The sequence below is a fragment of the Dipodomys spectabilis genome, unplaced genomic scaffold, assembly GCF_019054845.1.
Source record: "Dipodomys spectabilis isolate Male_0828 unplaced genomic scaffold, ASM1905484v1 ptg000006l, whole genome shotgun sequence".
Classification (NCBI taxonomy): Eukaryota; Metazoa; Chordata; class Mammalia; order Rodentia; family Heteromyidae; genus Dipodomys; species Dipodomys spectabilis.
In genome coordinates, this window is record NW_024870683.1 from 6326102 (window position 1) to 6348428 (window position 22327).

Genomic DNA, 22327 nt, shown 5'->3' on the forward strand with positions numbered 1-22327 from the left:
TTTTTGTTCAGGGTATATAGCTCAGTGGTAGAACATGCTTTAGTCTCTGGATTCTATTTCAAACACCACACACAAATAAAGAACTGGAGTACTTTGTAATCACTGAATATACTAGTGTCTATCAGTGGGTGAGTAGCTCAACAGTATAGAACTTATGGCAGACAAAGTCCTAGGACAATCCCCAGCAACATGGGGTGTAAAAGGATGTATGGCTAGGTGCTAATGGCTCACACATGTAATCCCACTTATTCAGGAGGCTGAGATCTAAAGACTGAAGTTCAAAGCCAGCCTGGCAGAAAAATCTTGAGAGCAACTCTATCTCCAATTAAGCAGCAAAAATGCCAGGTGGTGTCATGGCTCAAGTAATAGAATGTCAGCTGTGAGAGGAAAAAAATCCAGCAATAGTGTAAGACCTTGAGTTTAAGCCCCAGTGTTTTCTCTCTCTCTCTCTCTCTCTCTCTCTCTCTCTCTCTCTCTCTCTCACACACACACACACACACACACACACACACACACACACACACAAAGTATAATAGGTATACTATAAAGCAGACTGGGTCATGAGTATAACTTTAGAGACTTCTCTCTTTTTGTAGTATGCAAAAATAAAACATTTTAGGCTGGGAAGTGGCTCAGTGGTAGAGTGCTTGCCTTGCATGCATGAGGCCCTGGGTTTGATTCCTCAGCACCACAGGAGCAGAAAAAACCGGAAGTGGCACTGTGGCTCAAGTGGTAGAGCACTAGCTTGAGCTGAAGAGCTGAGGGACAGCACCCAGGCCCAGAGTTCAGGCCCCATAACTGACAAAAAATAAACTAAAATAAAAATAAATAAATAAATAAAACACTTCTCAGTGTTGTGTGCCTGACCTCCTCATAGAACACATCTAAATTGTCAGAGGGCTTAAAAGTCAGTTCACTGTGCTGATTTGAACAGCTACTAAAATCAGAATGGAAAAAAAAAAAAAAAAAAAGCATGGTTTAAAACAAGACAAAAACCCCACAAAATTAAACAAATCTGACTAAACCTCAGCATTTTTTAAAAAATGGATAAAAGTTAAACCATTCTAGTGGCACTCCCAAGGGGTTCTAGAGTCCCACTTCTGTATCTCAATCCAGTTCCTCATCTAGTTTGAAGCTTTACCTTTTACATTACAAGCATGTTAATTTTTCTCTCTTGCTTAATACTTCCTGACACAGCTAACACCAGGCTATATTCGCAAACAGCAGTACTTCTGATAGTCAAAGTAGTACAGTAGTGTGATTAACAGCACAGGTTTAGCAATCAGACAGATATGAAATCTATGAATTTTGAGATTAGATAACCTTGGCCAAATACTTCACTGTTTTCCAAGCCTGTGGGGAGCAGCAAACAAGATAATGTGCTTCAAATACTAAGTTTCCCCAAAAGGCAGTAGTATACATTGTTTCCTATGTAGTCTGCTTATTCCAAAACATCATTCTAAAAAGAAAATAATTGAGTCATTTTACTGAGGTCTAGCATACCAAAAAATTCATCCACAAGTGTATATAATTAAATACTTTTAGCATATTTATTAAGCTATGCAACTAGTAACACGGTCTGTCATCCAAATAAAAATCTTTGTTGTTTGTTCCACAGCTGGCCAGACTGTTAGAATATCTTTGTTTAGATATATCCCATTGTGCTACTATATTCCGTTATAGCTGGAACCTCTGGATAGTCTCTAAAAATGAACACTCCTGGGCTGAGAAGGTGGCTCAGTGGTAGAGTGCTTGCCCTGCATGCATGAGGCCCTGGGTTTTCTATTTCTCAGTACCACATAAGCAGAAAAAGCCAGAAGTGGTACTGTGGCTCAACTGGTAGAGCACTAGCCTTGAGCTGAAGACCTGAAGGACAGAGCCCAGGACCAGAGTTCAGGCCACGACCGACAAACTCCACCATCCGCCACAAAAAAAAAAAAAACACTCTCCTCTGTGCTAATAAAATAATTAATGGCTTATTTTTAATGAATAAGGTTTTTAATTTCTGCAAGACATGGACTGTTCTGCAATACACAGGAATATTTTTCCACTATTAACACTTCCAATCATAAATTGAAAGGTTACTCAATAAGCTCAAGGTTTTTTTGTTTTTTGTTTTGTTTTGTTTTTTTGGGGTCCAGTCATGGGGCCTGAACTCTGAGCCTGGGCGCTGTCCCTCAACTCTTCAGGTCAAGGCTAGCGCTCTACCACTTGAGCCACAGCGCCACTTCCGGCTTTTTTCTTTTTGCTTATGTGGTGCTGAGGAATCGAACCCAGGGCCTCATGCATACAAGCAAGCACTCTACCACTGAGCCAACTTCCAAGCCCAGCTCAAGGTTTTTTTAATTAAAGATACTCTATTAAAAGTAATTGTAAAAGGAGTTACAATTCCATAAATTAAGCTAAACTAGTTTTTTTGTTTGGGGTTTTTTGGCTTCTTTTTTTTTTTTTTTTTGCCAGTCATGGGGCTGAACTCTGGGCCTGGGCGCCGTCCCTCAGCTCTTCAACTCAAGGCTAGTGCTCTACCAGTTGAGCCGCAACATCACTTCCAGCTTTTTCTGTTTATGTAGTGCTAAGGAATGGAACCCAGCCTCATGCATATAAGGCAAGCACTCTACCACTGAGCTACCTTCCCAAGCCCCAAGCTCTCCAAGCTCAAGTTTTAAAACTAAGAATTTTTATCCCATTCTGTATAACTAATGAAGCTAATAACAAAAAAAAAAGTAAGAAAAAGAATTGTCATGGGATGGTCCGCTCTCTAGTAATTCAAAGAAACATTATACCAAGTAATTGATATTTAAACAATATATTATAGTGTAGTGACATATACCTATAATCCCAGCACTTGGGAAGCTAAAGTATGACTCAAAGCCATACTGGGTTATACAGCATATTCCAAGCTGTCTTAAGACTACATACCAAGATCCTGTCTCCAAAAAAAAAAAAAATTAAAAATAGAAATAGGGGTGAGGAGTTCCCATGAATTATCCCAGGAACCTTCTCTTCCTCTTCCTGTAAGTAGCCTGAGGTGACCTGCAAAAACAGTTTGCTACTCTCTTGACACAGTAAACCCCACAAAAATCATGCAAATCAAGAGTTTCAAATCTTCATGCTCACTTTAAGAACACCTGAGAAATCGCTCAGGGTATGTATATCAGAAAAGTTGCTAAGTGGGGCTGGGAAGGTGGCTCAGTGGTAGAGCCTTGGTGGCTCACACTGTAATCCCAGCTGCTCAAGAGGCTGAAATCTGAAGATTGTGGTTTGAAGCCAGCTCTTATTTCCAATTAACCACCAGAAAACTGGAAGTGGAGTTGTGACCCAAAATGTTAAGAGAGCTAGCCTTGAGCGAAAACACTCAGAGATAATGCACAGGCCCTGAGTTCCAACCTCACCTCACAACCAAAGCGGGGGGGGGGGGGGGGGGGGGGGGGGTGGCGTGTATGAAGGGTGAAGGTTAAGACACGAGGCTCATTCTTGTGGCCCCAAGTTACTAGGAAGATAACATCAAAGGATTTTGGTTCAAAGCCAGCAGAACAGCCGGGAGTAGGTGGCTCACACCTATAATCCTAGCTACTCAGGAGGCTGAGATCTGAGGATCAAGGTTCAAAGCCATCCCAAGCAGGAAAGTCCCTGTGAGATTTTTTTTTTGGGGGGGGGGCGGGGGGGGTCTGGTCGTGGGGCCTGAACTCTGGGCCTGGGTGCTGTCCCTCAGCTCTTCAGCTCAAGGCTAGCGCTCTACCACTTGAGCCACAGCGCACTTCTGGCTTTTTTTTATTTTTGCTTATGTGGTGCTGGGAATCGAACCCAGGGCCTCATGCATGCAAGGCAAGTGCTCTACCACTGAGCCAACTTCCCAGCCCCCACTGTGAGATTCTTATCTCCAATTAACCCCGAGAAAGCCAGAAGTGGTGGTGTGGCCCAAGTGGTAGAGCTCTAGTCATGAGCAAAAAGAAGCTCAAGAATAGTGCCTAGGACGAGTTTGCCCAGGACTGTCAAAACAAACAAACAAATAAAGTGAAAAATAAAACAAAATCTTGACTGGGAAGAAAGATCTGAGACTTTTTCTTATGGAAGAAAAAAAATTTTTAGGCCAGGTATGGTGCTGCACACCTGCAGCCCCAGTTCCTCAGAGAACTGAGACAAAAGAAATCTGGTGTTTGACGCCAAGAGGCCAAGGATTGACCAACCTTCCAAACAGGAAGGGGGAAAAAACACTCTTTCGCACAGTTCCACAAAGATACTATCAGCCAAGGACAAAAAAGAGATAGTTATCATATGCTAATTAAAATAGCTGCAAGGTTGGGAATATGGCTACCGGGTACAGCTCTTACCCAGCACTCACTAAATTTTGGGTTCTATTCCCAGAAGAAAGGAGGGGAGAGAAAGGAAAAGACAGACAGCAAATTCTAATAAAATTGAATTATGAATACAAAATTCAAGTGTTTTAACAACCTAGGATTACAGGTAAGAACCAGAAGCACCAGGCTAAAAAAAGATTTCCATCATTGTTTCAAAACACGGGATCTGGGGGCTGGGAAAGTGGCTCAGTGGCAGAGTGCTTGCTTTGCATGAATGAGGCCCTGGGTTCGATTCCTCAGCACCACATAAGCAAAAAAAGCCGGAAGTGACACTGTGGCTCAAGAATAGAGTGCTAGTAGCCTTGAGCTGAAGAGCTGAGGGACAGCACCCAGGCCCAGAGTTCAGGCCCCACGACCAGTAAAAATAAATTAATTAAAAAATAAAAATAAAGGGGCTGGGAAGGTGGCTCAGTGGTAAAACTCTTGTCTTGCATGCATGAGGCCTTGGGTTCGATTCCTCAGCACCACATAAGCAAAAAGAAAAAAGCCGGAAGTGGCGCTGTGGCTCGAGTGGTAGAGCGCTAGCCTTGAGCTGAAGAGTTGAGGGACAGTGCCCAGGCCCAGAGTTCAGACCCCACAACCAGACCAAAAATAAATAAATAAATAAAATAAAAAAATAAAAATAAAACTGTACAGCAATATTAGGATAAAGCACATAGCATTATTTTGTGTGTGTGCTGGTCTGGGGTTTGAACACTGGGGCTTGAACTCAGGGCCCCAGCACTGTCCCTGAGCTTTTGTGCTCAAGGCTTGTACTCTACTACTTGAGTCACAGCTCCACTTCTGGCATGGGGGTATGGGGGGATGGTGGGGGGGGGGGGGAGAAGGTGAGTAATTGGAGATAAGGAAATCACAGGTTTTTCTTGTATGGGCTGGCTTTGAACTGCAGTCCTCAAATCTCAGCCTCCTAAATAGCTGGGATTACTGCTGTATCCTAATATTTCAGTACAGATCAGTTTTATTTTTATTTTTTAATTAATTTATTTTGACTCAAGTGGCAGAGCACCTGTTTAGCAAAAGCACAAAGCCTTGGATTCAAACCCCAGGACCAATCATTAAAAAAAAAGGGGGGAGGGGGGAGGGATGGCTGGGAATGTGACTTAGTGGTAGAGTGCTTGCCTTGCATTCATGCAGCCCTGGGTTCAATTCCTCAGTACTACCAAACAGAAAAAGCCAGAAGTGACACTGTGGCTCAAGTGATAAGAGTGTAGCCTTGAGCAAAAGAAGAAGCTCAGGGACAGTGACCAGGCCCTGAGTACAATCCCCAAGACTGGCAAAAGAAAAAAAAAAAAGAGGGAGCTATTTTTCAGGCAATAAATATATGTATTAGATATGATACATAGATCTATGTATATCAGTATCATATAGATTACAGATACATCTATACATGATTCACATCTATACATAAACACATATAATTAAATCATTACCTATTTCCTAGTTAAGACATCATTGTGAGCTTTTTGTTGTAGAGAAAGTCTCTATATAAGTTCCTAAGGAACTATTTGGATGTAAACATCAAAATGATTACACTACATTGTCAAATCATTTAGTCTCAAAACTATGTCTACTGCAGTGATACATGCTTATAATCTTATAGTACTCCAAAAGCTGAAACAGGGGTATCACTTCAGCCCAGAAGTCTGAGACCAGCCTGGGCTATATAGTGACACCTTGTCTCAAAGAAAAAAGAAGGGGGGACAAAATATTAAGTAGTGACTCCAGTAAAGAATATGGAAGAGCCGGGCGCTGGTGGCTCACGCCTGTAATCCTAGCTACTCAGGAGGCTGAGATCTGAGGATCGCGGTTCAAAGCCAGCCCGGGCAGGAGAGACCGTGAGACTCCTATCTCCAATAAACCACCAGAAAACCGGAAGTGGCGCTGTAGCTCAAGTGGTAGAGCACTCGCCTTGAGCTGAAGAGCTGAGGGACAGCGCCCAGGCCCAGAGTTCAAGCCCTACGACCGACAAAAAAAAAAAAAAAAAAAAGAATATGGAAGAGGGGCTGGGAAGGTGGCTCAGCGGTAGAGCACTTGCCTTGCATGCATGAGGCCCTGGGTTCCATTCCTCAGCACCACATAAGCAGAAAAAGACAGAAGTGGCACTGTGGCTCAAGTGGTAAAGCACTAGCCTTGAGCTGAAGAGCTGAGGGACAGCGTGCAGGCCCAGAGTTCAGGCCCTACAACTGGACCAAAAAAAAAAAAAAGAATATGGAAGAGCTGGGGGTGCAGCTCAGCGGTAGTGACTACTCAGCATTAGTGAGGTCCCAGCACAAAAATAATAAACACAAAATGTAGAGGTCACCTCTGGAAAATGGAAAGAAGTATCATGGGAGATGGTGTAACTATATTTCCAGATATTTTAATATTCAATTTTCTGGCTGTTCATTTATTGCTTTTTAAAGTTCTACATACTTTTTTTTAACTTATGTAACTTCTACTATTTGTATGCTGTTATTTTTCAATAAAAATCAGCAAATACGATCCCACTTTTGTCAAAAGTACAGGGCTGGGATGAAGCTGAGAAGTAGCCTGCTTGCCTAGCACTCATGAAGACCAGTTTTAGGGTTTTTTTAATGAGTATATACTTTATGTAAAAAAATAAGGACCTATACTAAAATCTTAAACCATGCAGTATTTTTATTATCATGATCATGTTTTGTTTTCTCTAATTTTCTTTTTTTTCTTTTCTTTTTTTTATTTTGTCCAGTCGTGGGGCCTGAACTCTGGGCCTGGATGCTATCTCTCAGCTCTTCAGCTCAAGGCTAGTGCTCTACCACTTGAGCCACAGCGCCACTTCTGGCTTTTTTCTTTTTGTTTATGTGGTGCTGAGGAATCAAACCCAGGGCCTCAGGCATGCAAGGCAAGCCCTCTACCACTAAGCCACCTTCCCAGCCCCTTGCTTTCTCTAATTTTCTAAGGTTATTTTCCTAGGTAAAATAATGCCTGATGGCCTGAATGAAAGCCCATTCCAGAGGCTAAGGCTCAGTAGTAAACACTAGGAACTTAGGAAAGCCCTGGGTTCAAGTCATAGCATTGCAAACAGAAACAAATTTTTTGCATAAATAGAACTCTAAAGTGGACACTTATACATTAATTTAAGAAGGTAGGGGCCTAGTGAGAAAAAAATTTTTTTTTTCCTGTGTAAAGAATGAACTCAGGACCTTAAGCATGCTTAGCAAGTACACTAAGCTACTAGAAAACTACTCAGTACTAGATTTTCTAATCAACCCGAAATAGACTTCTAATCCCTACTTCAGTTAAATTGGTTTGTTTTGGGGGGTTGTTTTTATTGTTGTTTCTTGGCTTGTAATATTAGGGTTGAACTCCAGATCTCCTGCAGGCTATACTATGTTTCCAGACACTAAACTTGCATTTTTCTTTTGGTTGGGCTGGGAGGGGGAAGGTTTTGGTTTGGGGGGTTTTTTTTTTGGTCAGTCATGGGGCTTGAACTCTGGGCCTGGACACTGTCCCACAGCTCTTCAAGGCGAGCACTCTACCACTTGAGCCAATGCGCCACTTCCACCTTTCTGGTGGTTAATGGGAGAGATAAGAGTCTCATTGACTTTCCTGCCCAGGCTGGCTTTAAAACTGCAATCCTCAGATCTTAGCCTCCTGAGTAGCTAAGATTACAGGCCTGAGCCACCCCAGCATACCCAGTATTCTTGTTTAAGAATTTGACAGGGCCAAAAACTTCACCCTTCAGAATGCACCCAATCCAGCCAGGTATGCATACATAATACAGGTAGCCCTAAACACCTTGCTCAAGTCTGAGGTTCTAAAGGTATTTTAGGTTTTATTACATTTGCCTGGGAAGCAATATATTATGGTGACAGCTAACAGAGCCAGAAGCCCACTTTGCAGGGCTGAGGATGTAGTTTAGTAGCAAGAGTGCCTGGCCCTCACATACACAAAAACCTTGTTGAAATCCTCAACACTGGGGGAAAAAATTCCAAAGAAACAGGGGTCCACAATAACCTCAACTGAAAGTTAGTGATTATTCAGTGTTATTGTAAATGAGATGAAGGCACAAAAAAGAGAGAAAAGAGTAAAGGCTAGAATTAAAGAAGGTACAGAGAGAAATAGACATTAACAAGAAGCATTTCTCTGCCTCCAAAATTTCAGTAAGTATACTTATGATTAATTTGATGAGCAGATTGAAACATTAAAAAAAGCTTACATAAATTCTTTTAAAAGATGATCTATTGGATCATGTATATACAACAGAGCTTAAATTGAGGAAGTACCCATGTGATAGCTTAGCTAGAGACAAGTAAATAACACTATCAGGAAAGTCACAGAAGATTAAAATCCAAATGAAATATTCTCCAAGAAAAAAAAAAATCACTGAAAGTATTCTCAACTAATTTTTTTTTAAGTTTTAGACCTCATATAGCATTCCTACAGAGAGAGAGAGAGAGAGAGAGAGTGTAAATCCAAATGAAAACCTGGGTGCTGTCCCTGAGTTCCTTTGGCTCAAGACTTGGGCTCTACCACTTGAGTCACAGCTCCACTTCTGGCTTTGTGATTAATGAGAGATAAGATTTTCCCCAACAAACCAAGCTGGGCAAGCAGGGTTCTAGTGGCTCGCCCCTGTAATCCAGTAGTCTGGGCAAGAAAGTCCATGAAACTCTTATCTTCAATTAACCACCAGAAAACCAGAAGTGGAATTATGGCTCAAAGTGGTAGAGGACTAGCTTTGAGTAAAAACGCTCAGGGAAGGCACCCAGGCTCCACAACAAACACACATATCTCATAGACTTTTCTGTCTGTGCTGGCTTTGAACCGTGATCCTCAGATCTTAAGTCTCCTGAGTATCTAGGGTTACAAGCATGAGCCAACTGCACCTGGCTTCTACAATAATTTTTAAAGTACCAAATTGGAGGGCGGGGGAACTACACATTCCTTTAAAAAGAAAAATTGCAGTACTGGGGACTGAACCTAGAACTTCTTGCATAAATCCCAGGAGTTCTATCACTGAGTTATTACCCCCACACAAACATTCCTAACAATTTTCAAAAGAACATAGCCTAGTCTTAGGAAAAACCCAATCCTTTAATGCAAGTACTTTTTTGTTCCTCAATTTCAAATATTTAATTAGGTTCCAAGTCAATGAACTCATTTAGTATGAAAATGAGTTATGTGGGGCTGGAAGTGTAGCTTAAGTGGGAGACTGCTAACTTATGAAGTGCAAAGCTCTGAGTTCAAACCCCAGTACTGTTCTCTGTGTATGGAGAAAGGAGGGGGGGGGGAGGGGGGGGAGAGGGGGAGAGGGGGAGAGGAGGAGAGAGGAAGAGAAGGAGAGGAGAGAGGGAGAGAGGGAGAGAGAGAGGGAGGGAGGGAGGGAGGGAGGGAGTAAAGAAGGGAGGGAGAGAGGGAGAGATATCTCCTGAAAAACTGAAACAAATCAACTACAACTGTAACTATAGTCCATGCCAGAAATGCACAACCCTGGCCTTCAATGCCAAAAATCAGAAAATTCCTGAACTAAAATAACTTCCTTTCTTTAAATAGTACAAAGAACTAAGGGTATAACTCAATGTTGGACCACATACTTAGCACTTGTGAGGCCATCAATACAATCCCCAATACCAAAAATAAGTAAAAGAGAAAGCATAGGGTATACACTAAGTTTGGGAGAAACACAATCAAGGGGGGAAAACGTAGGAAAATATCAGCAAAAGCGGTTTATATTCCAATTGTGGAAACTGAAAGATCTGTTTCTTTAACTTCAAAAAGAAAAAAACTGGGGGCTGGGAAGGTAGCTCAGCGGTAGAGCGCTTGCCTTGCATGCATGAAGCCCTGGGTTTGATTCCTCAGGACCACATAAGCAAAAAGAAAAAAGCCAGAAGTGGTGCTGTGGCTCAAGTGGTAGAGCACTCGCCTTGAGCTGAAGAGCTGAGTGACAGCGCCCAGGCCCAGAGTTCAGGCTCCATGACCAGACCCAAAAAAAGGAAAGAAAGAAAAACTGGATAGTTGGTAGTTGGAGTAAAAAATATTTTAAAATCTACCAGAGGCTTACATGGGGAAATGGACAAATCTGTCTTTAAGTTCATCTCTACTCTTCATTTTACAAACAGCAACAAAAACAGCTTACTAGCTTACCATCAACACCATGGGTGCTGGAATATTTATCAGAGATTACTAGCTTACCATCAACACCATGGGTGCTGTAATATTTATCTTTTAAGGACACTCCATTTACTCAAAATAACAACTAAGAATGACCTGGTATTTGCTGACAACCTGGGTTACCTCGCAAGAAGACACAAACACAAATGAAACAGTCAAGAGCAGAGAATCTTCCCTACCTATGAATTCATGCACAGCTTCTTTTGAGCAAGAATTAGCCATTCAACATAACCTTACCTTCCCCCAGTAAAAGTCCTATTATAACAAAGAAAATATACATAACTTTTTTGAGTTAGGGCTTATCCATGTAGCCCAGGCTAACCACACTTGGTCCCCAATCCTTTTTTAAATGATGAGCTACTAAGACTTCCTTTGATCAGGCATGGTGCATGCTTTTAATCTCTAATAGGGGGTTGAGGCAAGAGGAGCTAGAATTTCAGGTCAGCCTAAACCAGAGCAAAGCTGTGTCTCAAAAAAAAAGACTACACACACACACACACACACACACAGAGCTCATGGTGACTCAAACGTGGAATTTTAGCATGTTTTGAGGAGATCTGGGGATCTCAGTTCAAGGCCAGCCCAGGCATAAAAGTTCTTGAGACTCCATCTCAATCAACCACTGGGTGTGGTGTTTCCTGCCAGTCATTCCAGTGACAAAGGGAAGCATAAATAGGAGACTCAGTCCAGGCTAGCCCAAACATAATAATGCGAGACCCTATCTTGAGAATTACAATTCAGAGAGTTGGCAGAGAGTGGCTCAAATGATATAGTGTCTGTTTAGAAACCCCAAGGCCTTGAGCAACCACAAAAAAGAAAAGAAAAAAAAAAGTGCATACTGAAATAAATCCACTCTCATGACAATGCTCTCTCCCATTTCTCCATAAATAATAAAAGTCACTCAAACTATTACCCAAAAAAGATACTCCCGCTAAATACTGCACAGGCTCCACCAATTACCAATTACCAGGAAGGCAGGCCAAGGTGTTGTTGTTCCAGTATAGATCTAAGGAAAGCTCCATGTGACTACTGCTGATCCAGCCCACATTTAAAGAGGCCAGAGGAAACCAGAGCAGCAGGAAACAGTCAGGAGAGGCAATTATCACAATCCTTTTCCATGGCCTCATTCTCTCTCATGCCACCACTTCCAGCCATATTTCAAAAATCTCCCTTCTCTGAAATGTTTCTTAATTATTCAGGGTCAGCGGTATCAAGGAAGCAAATGGGGAAAATAAAAGGATGTGAGAACACAGTGAGTGGGAGTGGGGAGGAGGTCTCCTACAACACCTGTGACTCACCCAGAAGTCAGAAAATCAGGGAGAATACCTTGACACTAAGCACAAAAATTATGCAGGAAACTGAGATCTCTGCTAAGAGAAACCTTTACAGCCACAGACCCTAGCCAAGAGGCAGGCCCTACAGGCAGGTAGGAATTGTTACTGGCCCATCGCTAAGACGGAAGAATTCATCCCCTGTTCTAAGATTACAGAGACCAACATAACCATCAACTACCTAAACTATAAAAGGCTAGATATAATGTTCACCTTCTTTCCATTTGTGAGAAACTAACAATGAAAAGGGCACATAATTCATAGGAAAACGTGAGGAACATACTAAGCAAGGGTTAATTTAAAAAGCCTTCAAATGTAAGAGAAAATGCATGAATAGTGTTAAGGGAAAAATGTATGAAGTGTTCACTGAACAAGTTAACTGTAGGCTTGGCATGGTAGTACACACCTGTATTCCAGCAGCTGAGGACAGAGCTGGAAGTGAGTGTGAGCTACATAATGAATTCAAGACCCACCTGGGCTACAAAGCAAAAACCTGTCTAGAGGAAAGGAGAAACTCTTCTCAGTAGTTAGGATACATGGATGTGAAACAAAGTAAACCTAAATATTGGTAGATTGTATTCCTTGGACATAGGTAGAAATAACATCCAAGAGTGGGTAATCAACTACAGGATTATGTCAACCAAGAAATAACAGGAACTACAGAATCAATCCCTAGAGAGAACATGGGTAAGAGACCAGCGTGGTGACTCTCCAGATGCCTGGGTAACTATTTAAACTTAATACTCCACGGAGGGAGGTGGGAAAACCTAGTGGAGTGAAGTGAGTGGCTAAGAACACTGAGTTGTAATGCACCAGTGAAAGAATAAACATTTTGAATCTGTAACAGCGCGCCTTACAGTTTACCAAGCGCTCTAAACCGACATTAAAGAATAGAGTAACCCAACCGGACTACAAGAACCGGGAGTAAGGAGGAAAACTGAGTCCAAACGGAAACCAAAGCCCCTCAAGGAATGCAAAGGACAAGTGGAACTGAGCTGGGACTCCAGGGTAAGCTGGGAAAGGCTCCGAAGTTGAGGTTCTTAGAGGGTCAGTCTCAGGACTAACGCCAGAGGTGAGAGCGAGAAGATCGGGAAGGGAGCGACGACAGCGTGGCGGGGAGCTCCGGGCGACAGGCAGCAACCCAGGAGGTGGGAGAGAAAAACCACACCCTCCAGGACTGAAACCCAAAGGGGGGGAGGGGAAGGCGCCCCCTGGGGCTGGGTGCGGCCCGGTCCACTCGGAGGGGGGTGGGGGGAAGACAGGAAGAAGAGGCACCAGGAGACTGGAGCACGGGAGGAAGGAAGGTGCCCGGGCCTGGACCTAACGAAGGAAGCGTGGAGCCAGCCAGGGAAGCTCGGCCCGGTCCTCACGGGGTGGGCGCTAAGGAATCCTGAAGGGGGTTGGGAGTTGAGAGGACCTGAACGCAGGTCTAAAAAGCTCAGACTGCGGCGCTCGGGACCCTAAAGGGGAGAGGGTGGCAATTACCGCTGCTGCTCTTGCTGGACTCGGGACCCGCCGCCGCCGCCGCTCGTTACCTGCCAATGTGCCTCTTACAAAGCGGCGGCGGCGGCAGAGGCGACCCTGCCCGTCACGTGACCTTCACGTCGCTGGGGGGCGGGGCTTCACCACGTCGCTCGTGCGCAGCACCGCCTCCTCCCAGCCTCCCCCCCCCCCCCGCAGCTCCCCTGACTGGGCGTGGCCAGCCGCGCCGCCGAGGAGGAGACTACAGATGGATGCAGCCCGCCGCGGAGTGTGTGGCATTTCTCGCATTCGGAATTAGGGAGGTTATTGCTGCAGACGAAGTGTCCAAAGTGCAGCGCAGCCGGTTCCTCGTCGCGCGGTGATGACTTCACGAGGCAGCATAAACTACTGCCTGGTGGCAGTCTCTGACGTGACCTAACCACTCAAGGCAAGCTTGGCCTGTCCATGTTGCCGGAAGGGACCACGACCCCCACCGCGCCGCCCTGCCGAGGCGCCCGCCGCGGCTGGCGCTCCCGCTTGCGGTGCGGCTCCGGGGCCTCCAGCGCGCTAGGCTGGCTTCCGGGACTCACACCCGCGGGTGCCACCTGCCGGGAGTCCCTGCGTGCTTCCCACTGGGAGATGTAGTCCTGGCGGGGAGTGGGCTCTGCTACCACGTGGCCGGGCTCGAGCTCACGCTGTCCCCGGCGCGGGAAAGCGCTAACGGCTCGCCGCGGAACCCCGAGCCCGGGAACGTCCACCCCAACCCAGACCTCGAGACTTCGGGCTGGCTAAAACTGCACTCAGGCCCCAACGCTGGCGGCCCAAGCCTAAAATCCCAGCTAGTCAGGAGGCTGAGACCTGAGGGTCTGCGAGATTCCGATCGCCAATAAACTATCAAAAGAGCCTGAAGTGGAGCTGGGGCTCCAGTGGTAAACATCAGCCTTGAGCAGAAGGAACTAGGGACGAAACCTACGCCCCAAGACTGACCAAAAAAGAAAGTAGATTGAGTTCTGCACTCCCAGGTGCTTCTGCTTGATTAGATCATTCACAGGACTCCTACACGATGTCAACCGTTTATGCAATTGTTTTTGTTTTACCAGCGCATTGAAGCTAAGATTGGCCCTCTTTTCATGATAAGGAAAGCGGCTGAGAGACATGGGGTTTGGGGCTTAGGAAAACTGAATGGCCAACTTCTCAGTAAGAACCTGTTAACTCGAGTTAATCATAAATGATAATAGTGTGTAATTGTAGGAGAATGGCTTTATTTGATCCTCAAAGGTACCATCCAGAGCGGGAAATGTAGCTCAGTGGTAGAACACAACATGCACAAGGTCCTGGTGGGTTCTATATGGAGGCAAGATAGAGTAGGGAAAAGTGAGGCATGGTAAACAGTAGCCATGAATTCAGAAACTGTATTTAGAAACATAGATACGATCTTCCTTGCTTCTAAATTCACGGTTTCTATCAAGGATGAGTCTGATTTATGACAGGAGCATTCCTTATCTCAAGGATAAAAATCTCTTTTATGGCCAGATTGAGTTCTTTTCTAAAAGGGATGCCCAAACATAATGATCAAATATTTAAAGTACAGGTCAGTCTTAGAGAGACCCTGAGCCCAAGTAATAAAAGTTTAACACCAACATAAATGCCTATCTTTGCAGACCTTGCCTTTATTGTTGCTGATTTTTTTTTTTTTCCATTCTTAGGGCTTGAACTCGGCCTGGGCACTGTCCCTGAGCTTTTGCTCAAGGCTAGCATTCTACCAGTTGAGCCACAGTGCCACTTCCAGCTTTTTCTGTGTATGTGGTAATGAATCGAACCGAGGGCTTCATACATGCTAGGCAAGCACTCTACTATTAGGGCACATTCCTAGTTCCAGAACCTGGTTCAAATACCCCTGATATAAAGGAACTCAAGGTCCGGCTAGCATGTAGCTCAGTGGCAAAGTGCTTGCCTAGCAAGTGCAACATCCTACGTTCAATCCCCAGTGCAAAATACAAAAATAAAAGCTCAGTGCCTCTCTCTTTAAGAGCACCTACCCTCAGAGTATGCCTCTGCCTTCTGCCTGTCTGCCTTATTGCTTGCTTGCTTGCTTAGTTACTCAATAAAGCTCCTCCCAAGTTTTCCTACCATTATGACTTGTCTGGGAATTCTTATTCTGTGGAAGTGAAGGACCCTAAGTGGAGAGAGTCTCTACTTACAAAGGGAAACTTCATGAACCCTCACCTGCACCTAGTGACACTATCTCTAGCACCAAAAGAAAATAATGTGCACATGCAAGAGTGTGTGTATTCCCACACAGTAACCTTGACCTCTTAAAACCACTTATTTTGGAGTCCAGCAGGCCTTATTTCAAAATCACTTGTTTGTAGCTTGGCACTAGCTCATGCCTGTAATCCTAGCTACTCAGGAGGCTGAGATCTGAGGATCACAGTTCAAAGCCAGCACAGGCAGGAAAGTCACTGGTTTGTGAAAGTTTAGTAAAATTCTGTAAAGTATCTCAAATATTACAATTGTTTTCACACTCAGTTTGTATCCATAGGAGCCAATAATTTTTTTTTTTTTTTGTCGGTCATGGGGCTTGAACTCTGGGCCTGGGCGCTGTCCCTTAGCTCTTCAGCTCAAGGGGAGCGCTCTACCACTTGAGCTACAGCGCCACTTCTGGTTTTCTGGTGTTTTATTGGAGATAGGAGTCTCACGGTCTTTCCTGCCCGGGCTGGCTTTGAACCGCAATCCTCAGATCTCAGCCTCCTGAGTAGCTAGGATTACAGGCGTGAGCCACCAGCGCCCGGCAGGAGCCAATAATTTTAAGTAAGGTAGACAGGGAATTCATTTATTACTGAGCTTGGTGCAGGGCATTACTAATGACTAACTTGCTAATTACTGTTTTTTTTTTCTGTTTTAAATTACCTTTTGAAAACTTAAAAAGTCCTGCTCATTTCAAGGAAATCCTTTTGTTTTTCATCAACTCAGTCTAAGAATCTCCACCTGTGCCTCTTTCTAACAGAACTTATTATCATGTGTATTCGGGTTTAGAAAATATCTAATCTTTTCTCTTTTGCTGTAAGCTAGGATTGTGCCTAGTCAGTTCAGCCTTCCTCCTGTTTGTATACTTGTTTTATAGAAATGTGTGGGAGAGTATAAGATAAAAACTAAAAAGAGAGAGAGAGAGAAGCCAAAAGTGGCATTGTGGCTCAAGTGGTAGAGCGCTCACCTTGAGCTGAAGAGCTGAGGGACAGCGCCCAGGCCCAGAATTCAAGCCCCATGACCAACCCCCCCCCCAAAAAAAAACAAAAAAAAACTAAAACTAAATTAGCCAGGCACTAGTGGCTCATGCCTGTAATCCTAGCTACTCAGGGGGGCTGAGTTCTGAGGATTGTAGTTCAAAACCAGCCCAGGCAGGAAAGTCCATGAGACTCTTTTTTTTTTTTTTTTTGGGTCTGGGCGTGGGGCCTGAACTCTGGTCCTGGGCACTGTCCCTCAGCTCTTCAGCTCAAGGCTAGTGTGCTACCACTTGAGCCATAGCCCCACTTCCGGCTTTTTTTCTGCTTATGTGGTGCTGAGGAATCGAACCCAGGGCCTCATGCATGCAAGGCAAGCACTCTACCACTGAGCCACGTTCCCAGCCCATGAGACTTTTATCTCCAGTAAACCACCAGAAAATCGGAAGTGGCACTGTGGCTCAAGTGGTAGAGTACTTGCCTTGAGCTGAAGAGCTGAGGGGCAGTGCCTAGACCCAGAGTTCAAACTCTAGGACCAGTAAAAGGACCAAGTTCTAGAACCACACACAAAAAAATTAACTTTAGTTGGCATGGGATTATATACCAGATTTCCCAGTAGTGAGGAGGCTGAGGTAGGAGATCCATGATTGTAAAGCTAATCTGAGCTACAAAAAAAGATGCTGTCCCTAAAAGAGACAAAAAAAAGTAAGCAAGAGAAGGAAAAAAAGAAAATAGAAGAGGTGCTGGCAAGATGCCTGTTATCCTAACAAACACTTGAGGGTGAGGCCAAAGCTGATGGGAGGCGGGGGAGAGAAGAGGAAGGGAGGTGCTGAGATTGTAGCTGGGTACAGCAAGTGCCCAAGGTCCTTTCCACGCAGGCTAACTAGAAGACCTTACCTCTGAAACACATCCTGTGACTACAAAAAAAAAGAGCTTTTTACAAGCTCTTCTTTGCTTAAGTCTTCCTGACTGAACTGAGGTAAAAGCCTAATGTAATAGGAAATACACTGGAAAATTCCTCAAAAGTCTGTTCATGTACACATGGATGCAGTAAAGCAAGTCAATGAGGCCCATTCTCAGAAATCAGGAATAAGTGGCAGACACTTAGGAAGATGTACTCAAAAGTGCATAAACTACAAAGCAGAATTTTCACAAGTTAGATAAAAACTAATTACAGTTCAAGTCTAATTTACTTACGCAAAATGAATTATCATGATCAAATGTACTGTATGCTACCTGAAGAATGGGATTACTGAGAACAAATAGATTTTATTAAATTTTTTTTTCTTATAAAGAGAATGGTAAGAAGCCAAATTGTACAGTGTATAGAAAAAGGGTAGCCTGACCAGCACATGGAACATTCTGGTCCCACTGGCAGGTCTCTGCCTTTAATCTCCTGGAAATGGTCATTCATATTTATTATCTTTAAAGATCACCAAAACTCCCTGACCTGGTGATCTATGTTGCCAGGCAATGTTCTGATTAGAATTTGGCTTCTCATTAAGACTTTTATCCAGGCTGGGAATATGGTTTAGTGGTAGAGTGCTTGCTTAGCATGAATGAAGCCCTGGGCTCAATTCCTCAGTACCATATAAACAGAAAAAGCTAGAAGTAGTGTTGTGGCTCAAATGGTAGAGTGCTAGCCTTGAGCAAAAAGAAGCTCAGCGACATGCCCAGGCCCAGAGTTCAAGTCCCAGGACAAGCAAAAAAAAAAAAAAAAAAATATATATATATATATATATATATATATATATCCAGAGAAGTGAATATGTCATTGACCAGAGGACCACATTATTTTTCTTGGCATAAAATTAGTACACCGACAATGACAATTTTGAATATACTGCCAGTTTCTGGTGTTTATAATTATAGTCAGTTGAGTGTGGACATGTTAATCTTTGAATCCAGTAACCAAGCCCAACCACCATATGAAGCCTGTTCAGAATAACCAAAAAGCCTCTAGTAACTCTATACTGTCTCATTTCCCTAAAAGTGAGCACATTCCCATCTAATTCTATTAATTAATAGCTTATCTTTGAGTTGAAGTGGGTATGTAGCTCACTAGGAAACCCTGAGATAAATCCAGCACCAAAAAGAAAACAAAATAAAATAAAGAAGCTTAATTCCAGAAGAGATGGTCGCTCATGCCTGTAATCCAAGCTATTGAGGAGATCACTGCAGTTTGAGGTCAATCAGACAGGAAAGTTTTCTAAATTCAATTTAAAAAAAAAAAAAGCCAGGCGCCGGAGGCTCATGCTTGTAATCCTAGCTACTCAGGAAGCTGAGAACTGAAGATCACAGTTCAAAGCCAGCCTGGGTAGGAAAGTAACGTGAGACTCTTATCTCTAATAAACCATTAGAAAACCAGAAGTGGAATTGTGGCTCAAGTGGTAGAGTGCTCGCCTTGAGCTGAAGAGCGCAGGGACAGTGCCCAAGCCCAGAGTTCAAGCCTCACAACCAGCCAAAAAAAAAGAAAAAGCTAGACACCAGTGGCTCTGGAGGCTGAGATCTGAGGATCACACCAGCCTGAGAGGTAATTCTGTGAGACTCTTATCCCCAATGAACCACCAAAAAAGACAGAAGTGAAGCTGTGGCACTAGCCTTAAGCAAAAATATCCCAGGGACAGGGCCCAGGCCCTGTCTTCAATACCATGACTGCCACAAACACACTAGCAAAAGTAAGGCTAGAGGTGTGGTTCAAGTAGTAGAATACCAGCCAAGCATGCAAGCTAAGCAAGCATGAGGACCCAAGTTCAGGTCCCAATAACTCAAAAAGTAAAAAGAAGCCGGGCGACGAGGGCTCACCCCTGTAATCCTAGCTAATCAGGAGGCTGAGATCTGAGGATCACAGTTCAAAGCCAGCCAGGGCAGGAAAGTCCATGAGACTCTTATCTCCAGTAAACCACTAGGAAGCCGGAAGTGGATCTGTGGCTCAAGAGGTAGAGAACTCACCTTGAGCTGAAGAGCACAGGGACAACGCCCAAGCCCAGAGTTCGTTTGTTGTTTTTTTTTTTTTTGGGGGGGGGGGGGTCCTGACCTCTGGGCCTGGGTGCTGTCCCTCAGCTCTTCAGCTCAAGGCTAGCACTCTACTACTTGAGCTACAGCGCCATTTCCCGGCTTTTTTTCTTTTTGCTTATGTGGTGCTGAGGAATCGAACCCAGGGCCTCATGCATGCAAGGCAAGCGCTCTACCACTGAGCCACCTTCCCAGCCCCCAAGCCCAGAGTTCAAGCCCCGTGACCGACAAAATAAAAAATAAAAAGAAGAATCAGCAGCCACAGCAGCAGCAGCAACAGCAGCTAAGTTTTATTTACTGTATATGATGCATTGTCAGATTCATGCAAAATAATGTCAGAGAGCCAGGTACTGGTGGCTCACACCTGTAATCTTAGCTACTCAAGTGGCTGAGATCTGAGGATCGAGGTTCAAAGCCAGCCAGGGCAGGAAAGTCCAAGAGACTCTTATCTCCAATAAACCACCAGAAAACTGGAAGTAGCACTGTGGCTCAAGTGGCAGAGCACTAGCCTTGAAGTGAAGAGCTGAGGGATAGCTCCCAGGCCCAAAGTTCAAGCCCCACGACTGACAAAATAAGAATAATAATAATGTCAGAGACTTCAGAAGATAATAACAATTATAGGAGGCTGGGAGTGTAATCAGAGGACATACTTATAGTTCTCAATATCACAAATACATATATGTGTGTGTATATACACATGTGAATGTATATGTACACAAATATGTATGATATATTGTTACTATTATCAAAAAAGAACTTAATCTGGTTAAACAAGTACTTATATAGTCAGTGGTTAAAGCATTCAGAAAGGCCTGGATTGTAGAATAGACTAAAAAAACAAAAAACAAAAAAAACAGGAGCTCATAGACTAAATCCAGCCAATTCTATGAATGGCCAAATAATAGTTCTTACATATTTAAGACTAAGGGAAAAAGTAAAAAGAATGTTATTTCATGACATATAAAATATTTAGAAAATTCCAATTTTAGTGTCTATTGTTTTGTTCCAATGTAACTAATGCTTATTTACTTATTGTCTGTGACCATGTTTGTGCTGTACAATAATAGCAGAGTTGAGTAGTTGCAATAGCAATTGGGTAGCTTTCAAAGCCTCCAAAATTTACTGTCTGACCCTTTACACAAAACTTTGCTAACCTGTGTTCTTGAAAAATGTAGGTGTGTGACCTTAGACAAGATACATAATCTCATGATCCTCAATTTTCTTATCTGCCAAATAGAAATAATCATTAATTCGGAAGATTATTGGAGAACTAAGGAGTTAAACTGTGCCAGGCACAAAGGCAGCCTTGAGTAGTCCATGCCACTTGGAAAACTGAGGCAGGAAAGTAGCTTGAGAAGTTCAGGGGCAGTCCGAGCAATATAGCCAAGACTGATCACTAAAAACAATAACAACAAAAAGTTAGGTTTTATTGGGTTTTACTTTTTGGAGAAAAAAATGTTTTTATATATTGGTCCTGGAACTTTGAACTCAGGACCTGGGCACTGTCCCATAGTTTTTTTGTGCATGGCTAGCACTCTACTACTGGAGCCACAGCTCTACTTCTGGGTTTTTTGGTGTTTAATTGGAGATAAGAATCTAATAAGGGATAGGCACCTGGGACTCAAGCCTGTAATCCTAGCTACTCAGGAGGCTGAGATCTGAGGATCAGGGTTCAAAGCCAGACTGGGCAGGAAAGTCTGCGAGACTCTTATCTCCTATAAACCACCAGAAAACTGGAAGTGGTGCTATGGCTCAAGCATAGAGCCCTCACCTTGAACTGAAGAGCCCAGGGACAGCGCCCAAGCCCAGAGTTAAGTCCCATGACAGACAAAAAAAAAAAAAAGAATCTAACAAGAGGACTGGGAAGGTGGCTCAGTGGTAGAGTGCTTGCTTTGCATGCATGAGGCCCTGGGTTTGATTCCTCAGCACCACATAAGCAGGAAAAGCTGGAAGTGGCACTGTGGCTCAAGTAGTAGAGTGCTAGCCTTGAGCTAAAGAGCTGAGGGACAGCACCCAGGCCCAGAGTTCAGGCCCCACGACTGAAAAAAAAAAAAGAAAAAAGAATCTAACAAACAAACGCAGATAGGTCTTTTGTGTAATCCTAGCTACTCAGGAGGCAGAGATTTGAGGATCATGGCTCAAAGCTAGCTGGGACAGAAAAGTCCCTGTGAAACTCTTACCTCCAATTACCCACTCAAAAACCAGAAGTGGTGCTGTGGCTCAAAGTGGTAGAGTACTAGCCCTGAGAAAAAGAGCTTAGGGACAGTGACTAGGCCCTGAATTCAAGTCCCATGGGTGACCAAAAAATAAATAAATAAATAAAGCTAACAGCCTTTCCTGCTCCGGCTGGCTTTGAACTGTGATTCTCAGATCTCAGCCTCCTGAGTAGGTAGGATTAGAGTTATATGCCACTAGCACCCTGCAGAAAAAAAATAATTAAGTTACCATACTCATGTAAATACATATTACTCTCCTATAGTATTTGGGTTTAAACTCAGAGCCTCAGGCTTGCAAGACAGGGAATCTACTACTTGAGCCACAAACCTAACTTATTTGTGTTTTTATCTAACAACTGTGGGCCAAGAATACCATTTCTCTTTCTTGATAACCTTTTTTTTTTTTTCAGTGCAAGTGATCAAATCCAGTATCTTGCCCAAAACAGGTAAGCATACTACCACTGAGCTACATTTATCATCCCTAAAACAAACCTCAAAAATGTTGGGCTGGGGTTATGACTCAAGTTGTACAGTACTAGCCATGAGCAGACATTCAGGACTTTGTACCTGCTTGGCTTATTTGTTTATGAGTTCAT

At 43.6% G+C, this 22327-nt stretch overlaps 1 protein-coding gene and 1 non-coding gene across 6 annotated transcripts in view; both read right to left on the reverse strand.

The window, feature by feature from the left end:
* The window catches only part of Ubap2 (ubiquitin associated protein 2), a 112591-nt gene extending 99204 nt beyond the window's left edge, over positions 1–13387 (reverse strand). For all 5 annotated transcript variants that reach the window (XM_042696343.1, XM_042696335.1, XM_042696316.1 and 2 more), the window contains exon 1: positions 13304–13387. The gene's annotated coding sequence lies outside the window, so the exon portion shown is untranslated. The remainder of the gene's footprint in view (positions 1–13303) is intronic.
* On the reverse strand, positions 3779–3858 carry Trnaa-ugc. Its single transcript has one exon. It is a non-coding gene; the product is annotated as a tRNA-Ala (tRNA).
* Positions 13388–22327: the final 8940 nt, after the last annotated feature.